Below are 13,747 nucleotides of genomic sequence, written 5' to 3'. Positions count from 1 at the left end.
ATGTTCGAAGTACTCTAAAAGTCTTTGCAGCTCCCTCTGCTTTCAATGTTGTGTCCTCTGGGTCTCTTTGCACTTGCGTCGTTAATCCCGCAGTGATCGCCGGTGTGTGAAGTCATCGTCGGTGTGTGAAGTTCGTGATACTTGAGCACTAAGTCTGATGGTAAGGCTTGGAAGAAAATTTTTCATAACATGGAGCAGTCGATGGAAGGGCTTGTTCCAAGCACTTTGAGACTCCTCACATGCACTTGTACTTCATCATGGAGCTCTAGAAGTTCGGTGGTGCTTGAAGACTACAAAACTGGCTGGAGATCTAAGAGGCTTCAAAGATGTTGCTGTACGATAATCCTCTCATCTCCGAAGCGTCTCTTGAGAATGTCCACTGCATCTTTATTGCACTCTTCCAAGGCTCTTGAAGGCCAGATATTGCAGCGGCACGTCCAGCGACAAGCGTGCTCAAGTAGTTGAACTTGTGGGCAATGCTGAGGTCGTCGTTGTTATGCACTACCGTCGAGAACTGCATTCAAAATCGATGCCATTGCTGTTGACTGCCATTTTTCTGTGTTCTAGTTGCAGCAGTCGTGACTGGACACCACCGACGGAAGCTTGGCTCATCATTGGGTGCGAGAATTGGGACGCACGTTCGTTCTGAATAGCAAAGCGAAGCCTTAACGTCAGCATGACAGTCTTGTTCTATAATAAAAAAAACTGAGACAGTCAAAACTGTTATTCGAGACCAGGTAAGAGTGTAGGCCTAGCCAGCGAAATCAGCGACAACGTCCGGGCCGAGCGTCTCGTGCTTAGCACTGACGATGTGTTTGCCGAGCTTTGCATGACCCACTGCTTCATTACGTATTTCCCCCTCACTGAAGATGGAGCCAAGTAAGTGTTCTAAGGTGTGAGGACAAGTGGTTCATGATACGGTTTGAGACGATCCACATGTACGATTTCGCGGCCTCGGCGACGCAGGTCCGCAGTGGCCGTGAGGGATTCGATGAGGTAGTTGACTGCGGAAGTTTGCTCTACGACGCGATAAGGTCCATGGTACCTGCTGACGAACTTAGCAGAGGTACCAGGAGCAGCAGTGGGAGGCACCCACAGCCAAACAAGAGAGCTGGGCGAAAATTGGTAGTTGGACTGTCCATCGTCGTGACGAAATTTTTGTAGCCCTTGTTCTTTTGTTGTAAGGGTGCGAGCTAATTGCCGACATTCTTCCGCATACCGAGCGGCTTCGGAAACTGGTGTACCTTCGGATGAGTCGGGTTGGAGCACACGATGGCCTAGGGAGCCTTAGGTAGAGGGCTTGTGGCAGATGCAGTGGTCATGGCGGCAGGTCGAGTCCGGCTTCGCAACACCAAGATTGTGAGGAGACTCAGCACCTCCACCAAATACAATAAAGAACTGAGATAGTCGGAACTGTTATTCAAGATCAGGTAGGAGCGTAGGCCTAGCCAGCGAAATCAGCGACAACGTCCGGGCCGAGCGTCTCGTGCTTAGCACTGACAATGTGTTTGCCGAGCTTTGCATGACCCACTACTTCATTACAGTTCTCGTAACTGCTCGCGTCAATCATTTCTGTCTCGATCAACTCATTGGGCGTCTTATCTAGGATGCTGTCATCGATCTTCTGAAACTGATTGTACATCTCCTTTATTCTGTGAAATAAAACCCTGACCTGTGATGATGACAGCTCTTGTTCCCGTAGGAGGCCTTCCACTACTTGTATGATGATATCCAGGTGCGAGTGGAGGTACTTGCATCGTCAGAGTAGCGGTTCCATGGGCGAGTCAGCAGCCAGGAACTCTTCGCCAAAGGTTCAGGGGTCACAGTGCGACCCCTTGAATTGATGAGGTTGGCATCGTTTTGAAGGTTCTGTGGGGTTTCAGCACCATGTGGTGGACCTCGAGGTCTGCTGGCTACCAGGCTGTCGTTCAAGAACAAGAGATGGCATGCCTGAAAGGAGCGCTCATTTAGTGGAACAACGAAAAAAAAAAAAAAAGGCCAGGCTTGGGCGGAAGGCGCAGCAAAGTCAAAACGAAAGCTAGAAGAGCGGCCTTTCAGAGCCTTTTCTAAACATTCTTGTTCTTGTTGCCCTTCACTTGTGGCTCATACCCACTGTGGGGCATCGGCCAATAATTGAGTAGTCTTATAAAGCATTATTCTATTTTCGAGTAAAGGAACTTACAAATTGAAAACGTTACAAATTTTAGAATGAAATTTTGATGATCACTGATTTGTGCTTACTATAAAGTTTTTGTATGAGTGATAGCTAATCATCATCATCATCAGCCTGACTACGTCCACTGCAGAACAAAGGCCTCTCCCATATTCCACCACTTAACTCGGTCCTGTGCTTAGTAATAATAACCTAGATCGAAACCTAGCTTTAAAAAAAAAAGAGAAGTTATGCATATGTCGACGCAGAAGAATATTAATAGTTTGTTAGTCTTTTCGTTTCATTCAGATAATTCCGCTCTGCCTCGCAAACTTTCGCACTGGCAAACCCAGAAATAGAGGCTCCAAAGGACAGAATCACGGGCATGGATAAATTCATTCCAATAGCACGTAAAGGATTTCCTAACTTGGATCTACGAGCTGTAGTAAATTGTCTACATGTCAAAAAGTAATGATCCATAGTTTCTGGCTCGCCACAGAAAGCGCACATTGGAGAAAGAGCCCGACCAGACCTGTGTTGGTAGAAATTTAGTTTGGGCACCCTACAGCGCAGCCTCGTGATTGCGAGTTCTAGTTTACGTGTGTCACAAGAGGATCGGTGCCAGGGATATAATAAGTACCGATATTCAGTCGAATTTGCGAGTGATATACCTGTGGAGCTTTTTATAATGGTACGCCTGCGAAATCCTGCAGCCATTGCATAAGGAGATGGTGGAAAACATGGTAAAATTGTCCCACTTATTGCTGACCGCTAAAGAATTGGCCATTTCATGTAAGAGCAACCCTTTATGGCCCGGCACCCAAACTAATCTAACTTTTCTCAAATAGGGGGGGGGGGGGGTATTAATGCACGAAACGCCTTTATTATGTGCGATTCAGCACCAACCGAAAGTGCAGCGCAAAGAGACAGAGAATCTGTAATTATAACAGCCAATAAAATTTCCGCATTGAACTTTTTTAAGGCGAGTACCACTGCCAGAAACTCGGCCACAAAAACAGGTATGAAATCAGGTAGTTGAGCCAATAGGATCAATCTAACTTTGGGCTGAATATATCAACAGCTGTCTTTTCGTCACTCTGTGATGCATCTGTAGCAATAATTACACTTGTTTTGATGCTCTGCAAGTGTTTGTGCAACAAACCATCTAGAGTGTGATGGAGGAGCTACTTTGCATTATTAGAAAAAATGTCGTCAAATTAAATATTCACATGGGAGAAATTATCGCTAGTTGGCCTTATCTCGCGATACGTACATTCAGCGGGTCCAGTAAACGTTGTACAAATATAATTCGAGTGGTGTGAAACCGTGGCCATCTAACACCCAAAAATAATTACGGAGAGGACATGAATACTGTCTGGGATGGCTGGAGTGGTGACTCATAAATCCTTAAAAACGTCTTAACGGTCAAGATATGAAATCTGCACGAAAGAGAAGGAATGCTCGATACTAGGTATAAAATTCTGTTAGAAACTGTTTTAGGGAGACCAAGGCATAAGCGTAATGACTCTCTTTCTAAAAAAAAAATGAGAGGCCGGATTTTGTAGGCTGGAGCACCAGAGAAAAGCACGCATCTAAATTCCAGAATAGGACGAGCATACATTCGATATATTATTACTAGTGTATCTCTTCTCGTGCCTCGCAGTTGCTTATCCTACGCAACATGCCGACGGCTCGTGCACCCTTTCCAGCTTTGTATTCAATGTGTTGGCGCCAGTTTAGAGATGCATTATAAATTACCCCAAAATATTCAATATTTTCCAACTGTGGTATGTCCTCAGAATGGTAACATAATGAGATGTTCTTGGGATATTTCAAGGGGAATACAAGAAGAGCACATTTACTCGGATTTAGTAAAAGGTGATTGTCATCAAACCAGTTCTCCAGGGTGTTAAGATAAGACTGCAGGCGGCCGTATAACGTCTGAATGGTGTCTGCCGTGGCATGAAAGCGATATCGTCTGCGTAAACTTAAGTTGTTATGCCCTAGTTACGTGGAATGGTGCTCATTAGATAACACCAAGGACAGCACTGAGCCTTGCGGTACTCCTCTCGTTTGCGTGTGCATAGTCGATGAAAAGCAGCCTTTGAAGCTATAGAACTTCCTGTCCAAAAAGAATTTGTGAATCCACGTTTCTATGTATGCTGTAAAATTGAGGGATTCCAGTCGATCTATGAGAATACCATGCTCTACAGTATCGTATGCTTTAGCGATATCCAAAGTAACTAAAGGTGCATGTGTGTTGTCTCTTCGGGCTAACTCTATATGACTTTCTAAATCAGCATGAGCATTTTATATGGAACACCCAGCCCTGAACTCGATTTGACAGGGGCTTAGAATTGACCTTTTGTCAATAAATCTATTGATTTGAGTATAGATAATTCTCTCAACCAATTTCACCAGATTTGATGTCAAGGCAATTGGCCTTATGTTGTCCAATGTGTACCTGCCGTCTTGATTCTTCAGCAACAGTATAATTTTACCTAGTTTTCATTCTTGCGGTATCCATGAGTTCTTCAACGAATTGTTCACAATATCTAAAAGAACATTAGGCGATTCTTGAAATAAAACATTTAACATGGAATTCGTAATTCTATCCAGTCCAGGGGCAGTAATTGGTAAACAAAGTACAGTTTCAGTCAATTCAGATACAGAAATTTCTGTAAATTCATGCATAGATACCTGCATGTTGCGAATGGTCGAGAGATCTGTCCTAAAGCGACGTTCTAAACCTTTAGCTATCTCTTCCAGAGAGGCGGTCATCTCTTGCGGCGTCAAGATACATAATTCTAAAGTTAAAGGTGTTGGCAGTACCTTCCTTGTCTGCACATACGCAAACAGAGCACGCTTATTGTTTGATTTGGAAAGATAATCGACTGTCATATTCTTCTTTCGCACGTTTAACAGTGTGCCCAAATACGCCGGCAAAAAACTGATAGTCTTTCCAATTTGTTGGGCATTGATTATGCTGAAGCTTCTTCCAAGCAGCTTTCCGTCTTCTGTAATCGCGCGTACATTCATCAGTCCACCAACGAGAGGATGGTCGTTCACTTAATGGAATAACGAACTGTGAATTTTTCCGACATCCCTCTAGTGTGGAGCTGATCTTAGATGCAATTTCCTGACCATTGTCATTCTGAAGTTTTGCAATGGCCGATTGCAGACAGGTTTGAAATTTCTTATGGTTGACATATACTCGAGGTTGTTGCTCTAAAGTTGTCATTAGACATACAATGTTAAAAACTACCAAGAGATGGTCGCTGTTAGTTGCAGAGTCAACCACTGACCATTACAAAGCATTAATCACACTGGTACAAAAAGTCAAATCTAACACTTATCGAGTCCGACCTCGAACAAATGTTACGTGTCCTTTATTTATACATGAGAAATTTCGGTCAATGGTCCATTCCCACAGCCGTCTACCACACAGGTCCGTTTTTCTGCCCCAAGACAAATGAGAATTGGTCACCTTTGAGCACTATTTCCTTTTGACAGGCTGCCAAAGTGCTGCTAAGGTGACTTGTACTTTGTACACCAGTGGGGAAATAACAATTTATAATTGAAAAAGGGTGGTATCCTGGAAGGTACAAATCTAATGCTATTATTTCACAATCAGAGTCCGACATCCTGAAAGCAATTTTCGCTTTATGACATAATCTACTTGATACTACCATTATTAAACCACCACCACATCTTTGGCGATCTAATCCAGAAGAACGAAATCCTGTAAAATAATAATTTTTATTAGCTGTAAGCAAAGTTTCTTGTGGAATTATAATATTGGGGTTAAGTTAGTTAGAGAGGTAATGTAAGTCGGTTGAGGCTTAGAATATAGAACGGCAGTTCCACTGAAGTACCTTTAGTTGACCCATGGTGCTGAGCGCACCGCAGAGGCGCATGCCTTGTCCTTCTTGGTATCTTTTTTAGCAATTAACAACTCATTGTTTTTAGTTTTTGACTTTAAGTGCGCTGAGATAGGCAATTGTATACGTTTGTTAGCTCGGATCTCAATTTCCATATCTGTAGTATTACTTGTGCTTGGCTAAGGCGCACAACGGTCTGGCTGCACCTGTGGGACAGGTTGCTCAGCATTATGAACACATTCAGACAATTCATCCAGCACCATGCTATGTAGTTCAGTGGCGTCAATGGTGTCTGATTGTTGAGGAACTGTTGGAGCCTGAGCTTGCACTCCTTGCATCATCTGAGTTGAAAGCATTTGCGTTGAACAGTCACTGAGGTTAGATATTAACTTATCCATTGCCTTAGCCATTGCATTTTCGACGGCAGATTCAATGGCTTGTGAAAGGTTGCAGTCTAGACTAGACGTGTTGTACTGCTGCACCAGAATAGCCGAAGGCCCTGTCTTTAACTATATCAATAACTTCGGTGCGCGAACAGCGGCGGCAGTCTGTAATCTCTAGGATTTGTATTTCCTGAGAGCATGCAGAGCATTCGGAATGGTCTGCGGAGCGACTCCCTCGACAAAGGCAGCACTTTTCTGATGTTGCTGAGCATTCACTTAAGGAGTGGCTTTCGCCGCAGACGCAGCAATGAAGATTCGACTTGCGTCCTCCTGCACTATGGCCGAATCTCTAGCATTTTCTACATTGTTCTGGACAGGAAGCGAGGGGCTCCACGCGAAGGATAAGAGGCCATACCTTTATTTCTGATAGACAAGTTGTGCCCACAAATGTAGCAATAACAGATTCAGTTGATGTCCTCTTTTAATTAACCAGGCGACTGCAACGGTAAACGGAAATTACGCCAGCTCCTGAAAACCTGTCTAGGGTCTCTTGTGGACTCAGTTTGGAATCGACGCTTTTTACGAGGTCTTTTGTACACGCAAGATGAGGCGGAATGAAAGCACTCACCGGGGTTGACGCAAACGAAGTACACTTACGCAGACCCTGCACACAGGTCTGGTCCGGTGACCTACACACTATGCCACCTCGTCCGAATTTGCGCACGTCGTTGATGGTCTGAAAGTGGCTCGATGTGGCTTTCAAATCTTTTTGGGCAGCCTGGAGGTTCGTGAGCCTGATGAAACCTCCATTTGTAGGCGCCAGTGCGACAGCAATGTTGCTGACCCCCCCCCCCTGCGAAAGAATAACTTTTAACGGCAATTCATTAGGTGACAGTGACGCTGACCAGGTGGATTGCGCCTGGCCAGGAGAATTGGTCAACATCAGCACAACAGATTGGGGTAGATTCAAAAGCAAAGAAAATCAACTATCTTATAACAGCTTTCGCTGTGGAAAAACTGATGGCTTCATGCTCTCGAGCAAGTGACAGCTCGTGAGGAGCACTGATGAGGATGATGAATGTCGTCTGCTAGGCTGATGAGGACTAAGTTCAAACAGTACGCAGACACGAATAGTAACAGTGCTAAACAGCTAAGCCACACTTATTGCCAAGCAGGCAGTACATAATTTAGATTGTTTGAGATGTTCATCGTTCATAAGTTCGCCCAGGACCCAGCACACCGCACACTCAACTGTGTGGATGCGGTATGTCGGCGACATTGCCCTCGATGACGTGTTGCCACATTCGTCGGTAGCTGTCAATACGTTCCCGTGAGTTTAGGTGCAGGCGTCAACGCACTAGCGCGGAAATTGAGTAATCACGGCGCAATCTACTGTTGATGCTCTTATCACTAATGCGCAAAATCGGAAGTTAATCACAGTGACCGAATATTCATGGAAATCGAATATTTGAGGAATATTCTCATTAGTTCGAATATTCTAAACTTTCGAATATTCGCACACCCCTAGTTCATGTTCGTTTTTATACCGAAGGTGGTCTTAACCAGACTTGTTATCGTTGAAGAAAAAAAAGCAACCAATTATTTTTGTAACTTTCCTTGCAATTTTATGTGCAAGATTTCTTCATTTACCCGCACCTGAAAAGAAGTTTTTACATAATGCTTTCTCAAATGAAACAGCCCAGATTAAAAAAAACCTGTAGTATGGCAATGCCACGTATCACACTCAAAAGCTAACTCTCTTAACTGTTATGCTACATCCTCAAGTCTGAAGTGCGAATAAACCTTCATTATATGCGTCAAATGTTTAATAAGAAAGACGTAAGTGTAGCTGTAGCACATCATGGCAGTTTTTTATAAATGTGCCATGATTTTTATAAATTGTGTAGCGTCAGGGGTTACATATACATATTAAACGATATATATTTTCATCCTCCTAATTAAGCCAAGCAACTTATGGCATTTTTGTGAATGAAAAAAATCTAGAAATATTTTGCGACTACGCTGAAAAAACTGAATCGTAGTGAATACTGGATGCGTTACCCCCATTACAAGCTGCATGACCTGCCATTAATATGAAGAAATTAAGATAAAATGCTCAGGTTTGCCTGTCAAAATGTACACATTCATGAGGCTGCAAAGTTTTGCAGCTGGGGGCATGTTACTGTGGTTCGCACCAAGTACAAGCGTTAAAAGCTAAATTTACTGTTACAGCTGACCTTGTTAAGGGGAGACGCGGGTCGGAAAGTCGCAATTTTCTTTTAAAAAATCACTTTTTTGGTTTACTTTGTATTGTCATCTTTGGCATATGAACCTTTATTTCTGTAAATATCAAGCCGCAGTTTGCACGAGAAGTCACCGAAAAGTGCGCCTAAGTGAGCGGCGGTGACGCCAGAATTCAACAAAAGTCGCAAAAGTAATTATGCTATAGTGACCCCTATCAAGTAAAAGTAATCAATATTAAAAAAATACGATATGATGTAATTAATTACAAATGTACTGTATTTACTCGCGTAATGAACGCACTCGCATAATAAACGCACCCCCGACTTCAGTCATCAAAATTTGGATTTTTTTTCCCTCGCGTAATAAACACACGCCCTACATTCATCTGCAACAGTCCTGCTAACCGATACCTAGTGCCTCCTCACCTATTGGATCTCTTCCGTTTTTGACTACTTTGCCAACCCCCTTCAACCACCTTTGCTCGCTCCCTCCTTTTCGCCCGTTGCTGCCTGCCTATAGCTTTGCTTTCTATCTGTTTGCGGGCACATCCCCCGTCTCATCTGTGCCTGCACCTGCGAACCCTCTCCCTCCCCCTTTCTTTTTTAGCCTACTTTCTTTTTTCTTCACTCTAACTGTCCCTTCATTCTCTGTTCCCCCATGAGTGCACGCTTTTGGGCGCCCCTCGAGATCACAGCAGATACCACTCTTGTGGTTAAACGGTTGCAAGAAAAGATAGTTGCAAGGCGTTTTTTTTTTTTTTTATGGCATGGGCGAGCAGTCCCGAGACAGCTTGCAGAAGATAGTGCCATCAACCACCGAAGATGAGTAAAGTGCAACAAAGAAGTTGTTTCCAAACAGTGTACACGTATGTAAATTGCGAAAGGCTAAGCCCGTATTTTCTCCTTCTCCCAAAAAAGTTTTCGTAAAATTTACCTTGCGTAATAAACGCAAGGTTCATGAAATTTACCTTGCATAATAAATGCACCCTCCCATGCTCAGATTTTTCGAAAAAAAAGTGCATTCATTATGCAAGTAAATACAGTAATTGATTACAAGTAGGTGGTTACATGCAATCACCTACGTGAAAGTGTGGTCTAAACTAGTGAGTATGTGTGTATCGTTCCCCTCCCCCCCACCTTCAATATATGAGCTGCAAGGCGATGTAAAAGTAGTATATAGTTGTAACTGGCCATTTTTTCCTTTTTTTTTTTCAATTTGTATTAACAATAAGACATGCATGCATCAACCATACCTGCCTGTGCTACTTGGTATGTCATTGACCATGTCAGTTTTTACTGATTAGTGTGTTTTTAAACATTATGCTGTAGTACCATAGGGGCTTAATGTTATGCATGAATTGTTTAGAAAAAGTTTCTTTGTGTTTGATTGTAAAAGCAGTTCGTGGAACGGGGTCAATTTTCTTTTGTGTGTGAAAAAGTTTCTTTGTGTTTGATTGTAAAAGCAGTTCGTGGAACGGGGTCAATTTTCTTTTGTGTGTGATGGAATGAGTTTTCTTGATATCACCTACGTGAAAGTCTGGTTTAAACTAGTGAGTATTTGTGTATTGTCCCCCCCCCCCCCCCTCCACCTTCAATATATGAGCTGCAAGGCGACGTAAAAGTAGTGATATTTAGTTGTAAAGAGCACTTTTTTTTTCTTTTTTTTAATTTGTATTAGCATTAAGACATGCATGCATCAACCATACCTGCCTGTGCTACCTAGTATGTCTATGACCATGTCAGTTTTTATTGGTTAGGGTATGTTTTCAAATAGTATGCTCTAGTACTATAGGGGCTCAGTGTTAAACATGAATTCAGGGTGTCTACCGACCTGGAAAACCTTGAAAGGTCAGGGAATTTCTGAAAAACCTGGCCAGGTCAGTCAAACTGGCAGCAGTCTGTGAGCCCATCACAGAAATAAGCATTACCATTGATGCTCTTGTCGCACCTTCGGCTGCAACTACTAATCACAAACCTTTCTATTTCGAATAAATAATAATCAACTGAATGGAACAGCTTGAACAGGTCTGAAATAAAAAAGAAAGGCAGTGCATAACTGTTGCTTCTTAGTGTGAATGCCAAAATATACACCTACCAAAAGAACAGAAAGTTTACTTACATTTCACCACTCGGTACGGGAGCCTTGTTCACAATAAAAGCCATAGGAAAGGCACAGCATATCTAGGTATGCCTAAGTATGTGACATAAGCACCAAGAGTACATAGCCGAAAGCATCTTATCACTCCTGTTCAGCGTAAGTGCAGTTGTCTGTACGTGGAGGGATCCGAGCTGCAGGTATGATGCAACCTTTTCTTTGGCTAGAACACGTGCGCTTGACCAGTCAATTTGGTGGCGTGTAGAATTCACATGTTTAGCGAAGGCTTTGAAGGCCATGCGTCAATTCGTGACGTCATATTTGTGTCGTTTAACCCTTTTCTTGAAATCACCGGTCTCACCGATGCCATGTACTAATTGTCACAATTGGGGCAACCTATGGCATAAACAAGACCAGGAAAATTTCCGCTCAGCAACATGTCTTTCATGTTGGCTAAAGCATTTCTTAGCTAAAGCATGGAAGCATTTCTTAGCTTCCATGTTGGTCTGTTGCTTTTACATATCGTGCATATCTGACTTTTGAACCACAGCATTACTCACTAATTGGTAAATTTGTGCATGTTTGTCTTGGCCACAATTTTGGCCTGGCTTGGGTTAGGCCAGAACTGCCATCAGCAGAGGCTTGCAGGGCTATGTCATTCTTCTCAATATTAGTAGTTCTACTATTCGTATATTAGCGAAGCAGTGGCAAATGTCCTCAGCTATGCACTTATTGCTGTTAGCTCTCATTTCAAGGGTAGCATTGGGTAAGGTAAATCTTTTATTTTTGTTTCTTAAGATGGTGTTATTAAATCTGTGATTATTATTTAGTGTCATGTCCATAGAAGAGTATGTAAACGAAGGTAACATGCTGGCATGTGTGATTCATCTACGGAATCAAGGAAGCTGTTGCGACCTGACAGATTCTTTCTTGCCACCACATATTTAAATGTCAGTGCTTTAAATGCTACCCCCAGCTTTCATAGCAGGCATCTGAGGACTTTTGTCGCTCTCCAAGCGTCGGAGCTGAGTGAAATAAAACACCAACATGCATCTGCTCGATGTAAAAAAAAAAATGCAGTACTTCTTCGTCCTTGCGACATTGTCTTAAGTTGTCAGAATACGCGTTTTTGGATAATAAGTACAGCAATCCAGGGTGGATGAGATCAAATCCAATCCACATTCTGAATAGTAGAATCACTTCAGTAAATACAGTAGTACAGGTTAATCTCGTTCAATCCAATCCACATCCTCAGTGGTCTGGGCATTTACTCCAGTGGCGGAATCGGTAGCGGGCTCCCGCATCTCTCTTTTACACAGATGGCATAAGGTGGTAGCACATTTAAAAAGTCTGACCACATGTGCGTCTTGCAGCCCGTTTGGCTTATTGAAGCGGCGCTGCGGCCCCGCCGCGGTGGTTCAGTAACTAAGACACTTGGCTGCCGACCCACAGGTCACGAGATCGAAGCCCGGTTGCTGCGGCTGCATTTTCGATGGAGGCGAAAATTCTGTAGGCCTGTGTGCTAAGGTTTGGGTGCATGTTAAATTTCCAGAGTCTTCCACTATGGTGTCTCTCATAATCATATGGCGGTTTGGGACGTTAAACTCCACGTATCAATCCATGAGACACTGCGTCCTCTCCCAGTGAAGGGAGAGGGGAGCGCAGCTTCGCATAGCCACGTGCCGTCTCTCTTTGTATAAGGAAAGGGTATAACACCGCATCAAAAAGCCATGCGCTGAAGCGTTACGAGTATGTGTGGTCAGGCTTCAAGTTTTCTACCAGATTTGGCTCCGTTGTTGCACTATCACGCGCTTCCTCAAACTTTCAGCACTTCCCGTCTCAGAGGTTTTATTTTGACAACATATACATATTTTTTCACATTTATTGCACATGCCGAGACTATTCTGAGCACATGCGGTAAATATGTTCACTTATTTTATATGAGTGCCTGGTTTTTTATTACTCGAGGGTTTGTTTTCAGTGCACAGAGTTTTCCAAGCAGTCGTGATGGTCATAGAACTCTTGTAATCATCATGGAAAACCTGGAAAAATCAGGGAATTTGGAAAAGTCAAATTGGTAGACACCCTGAAATTGTTTAGAAGTTTTTTATGTGTTTGTGAAAGCAGTTCGCAGAACTGGGTCAATTTTCTTTTGTGTTTGATGTAAAAGTGGTATTTAACTGTTACTAGCACTTTTTTCTTTTTTTTAATTTGTATTAACATTAAGACGTGCATGCATAAACCATACCTGCAGGTGCTACCTAGTATGTTATAGACAATGTCAGTTTTTACTGATTAGTGCGTATTTTCAAATAGCATGCTCTAGTACCATAGGGGCTTAATGTTAAGCATGAATTGTTTAGAAGTAGTTTTTTGTGTGTTTGATTGTGAGAGCAGTTCATAGAACTGGGTCAATTTTCTTCTGTGTGTGCATGAAATTTCAGTATGACACTGTCACCGATTTGTCTGTGCATTAAAACTTGCAGGGGTGGTACAGCTGCGTCAAAGACTTACATCTTCTGCTTGCTGCACTGAAATTGTAAAAATGCCTTCAATTGTACCAGTGCATAACACTGAGCACAACTTCCAAGGGCTTGTACTTGGAGCCATTTGAAAAAAAAAGTGGTAGCTAGGTAAATAACAAGGATGTAAATTTTTTCTAGTTATTTTCAAAATGTTGTGCGGAAGTCTTTGTTGTCAGAATCATGATATTCCGTCCTATGTGTTGATGTATGCAGGCACAATAATGTGCGAGTATTTGTGCTTTGTTGAAGCGTACGAGTGACATAATGTGATGCATATCTTGTAGGAAGCCAAAATACGTGCATGGCCCTACATGTTATTGGGCCGGTAGACGAAAACACTTTGTCGGCTTGCTTACTCAGTATCACGAGACGCCTCGGCTTATAAAGCCGCCCTCCAACACTTTTCAAAGCCTTATTGTTTTGAACTGATGCGGTGACTTAGGGGAGTTTGTATACTATTCTTATATG

The sequence above is a fragment of the Rhipicephalus microplus genome, chromosome X, assembly GCF_043290135.1.
Source record: "Rhipicephalus microplus isolate Deutch F79 chromosome X, USDA_Rmic, whole genome shotgun sequence".
Taxonomy (NCBI): domain Eukaryota; kingdom Metazoa; phylum Arthropoda; class Arachnida; order Ixodida; family Ixodidae; genus Rhipicephalus; species Rhipicephalus microplus.
Note: the sequence above shows the minus strand (reverse complement) of the source record.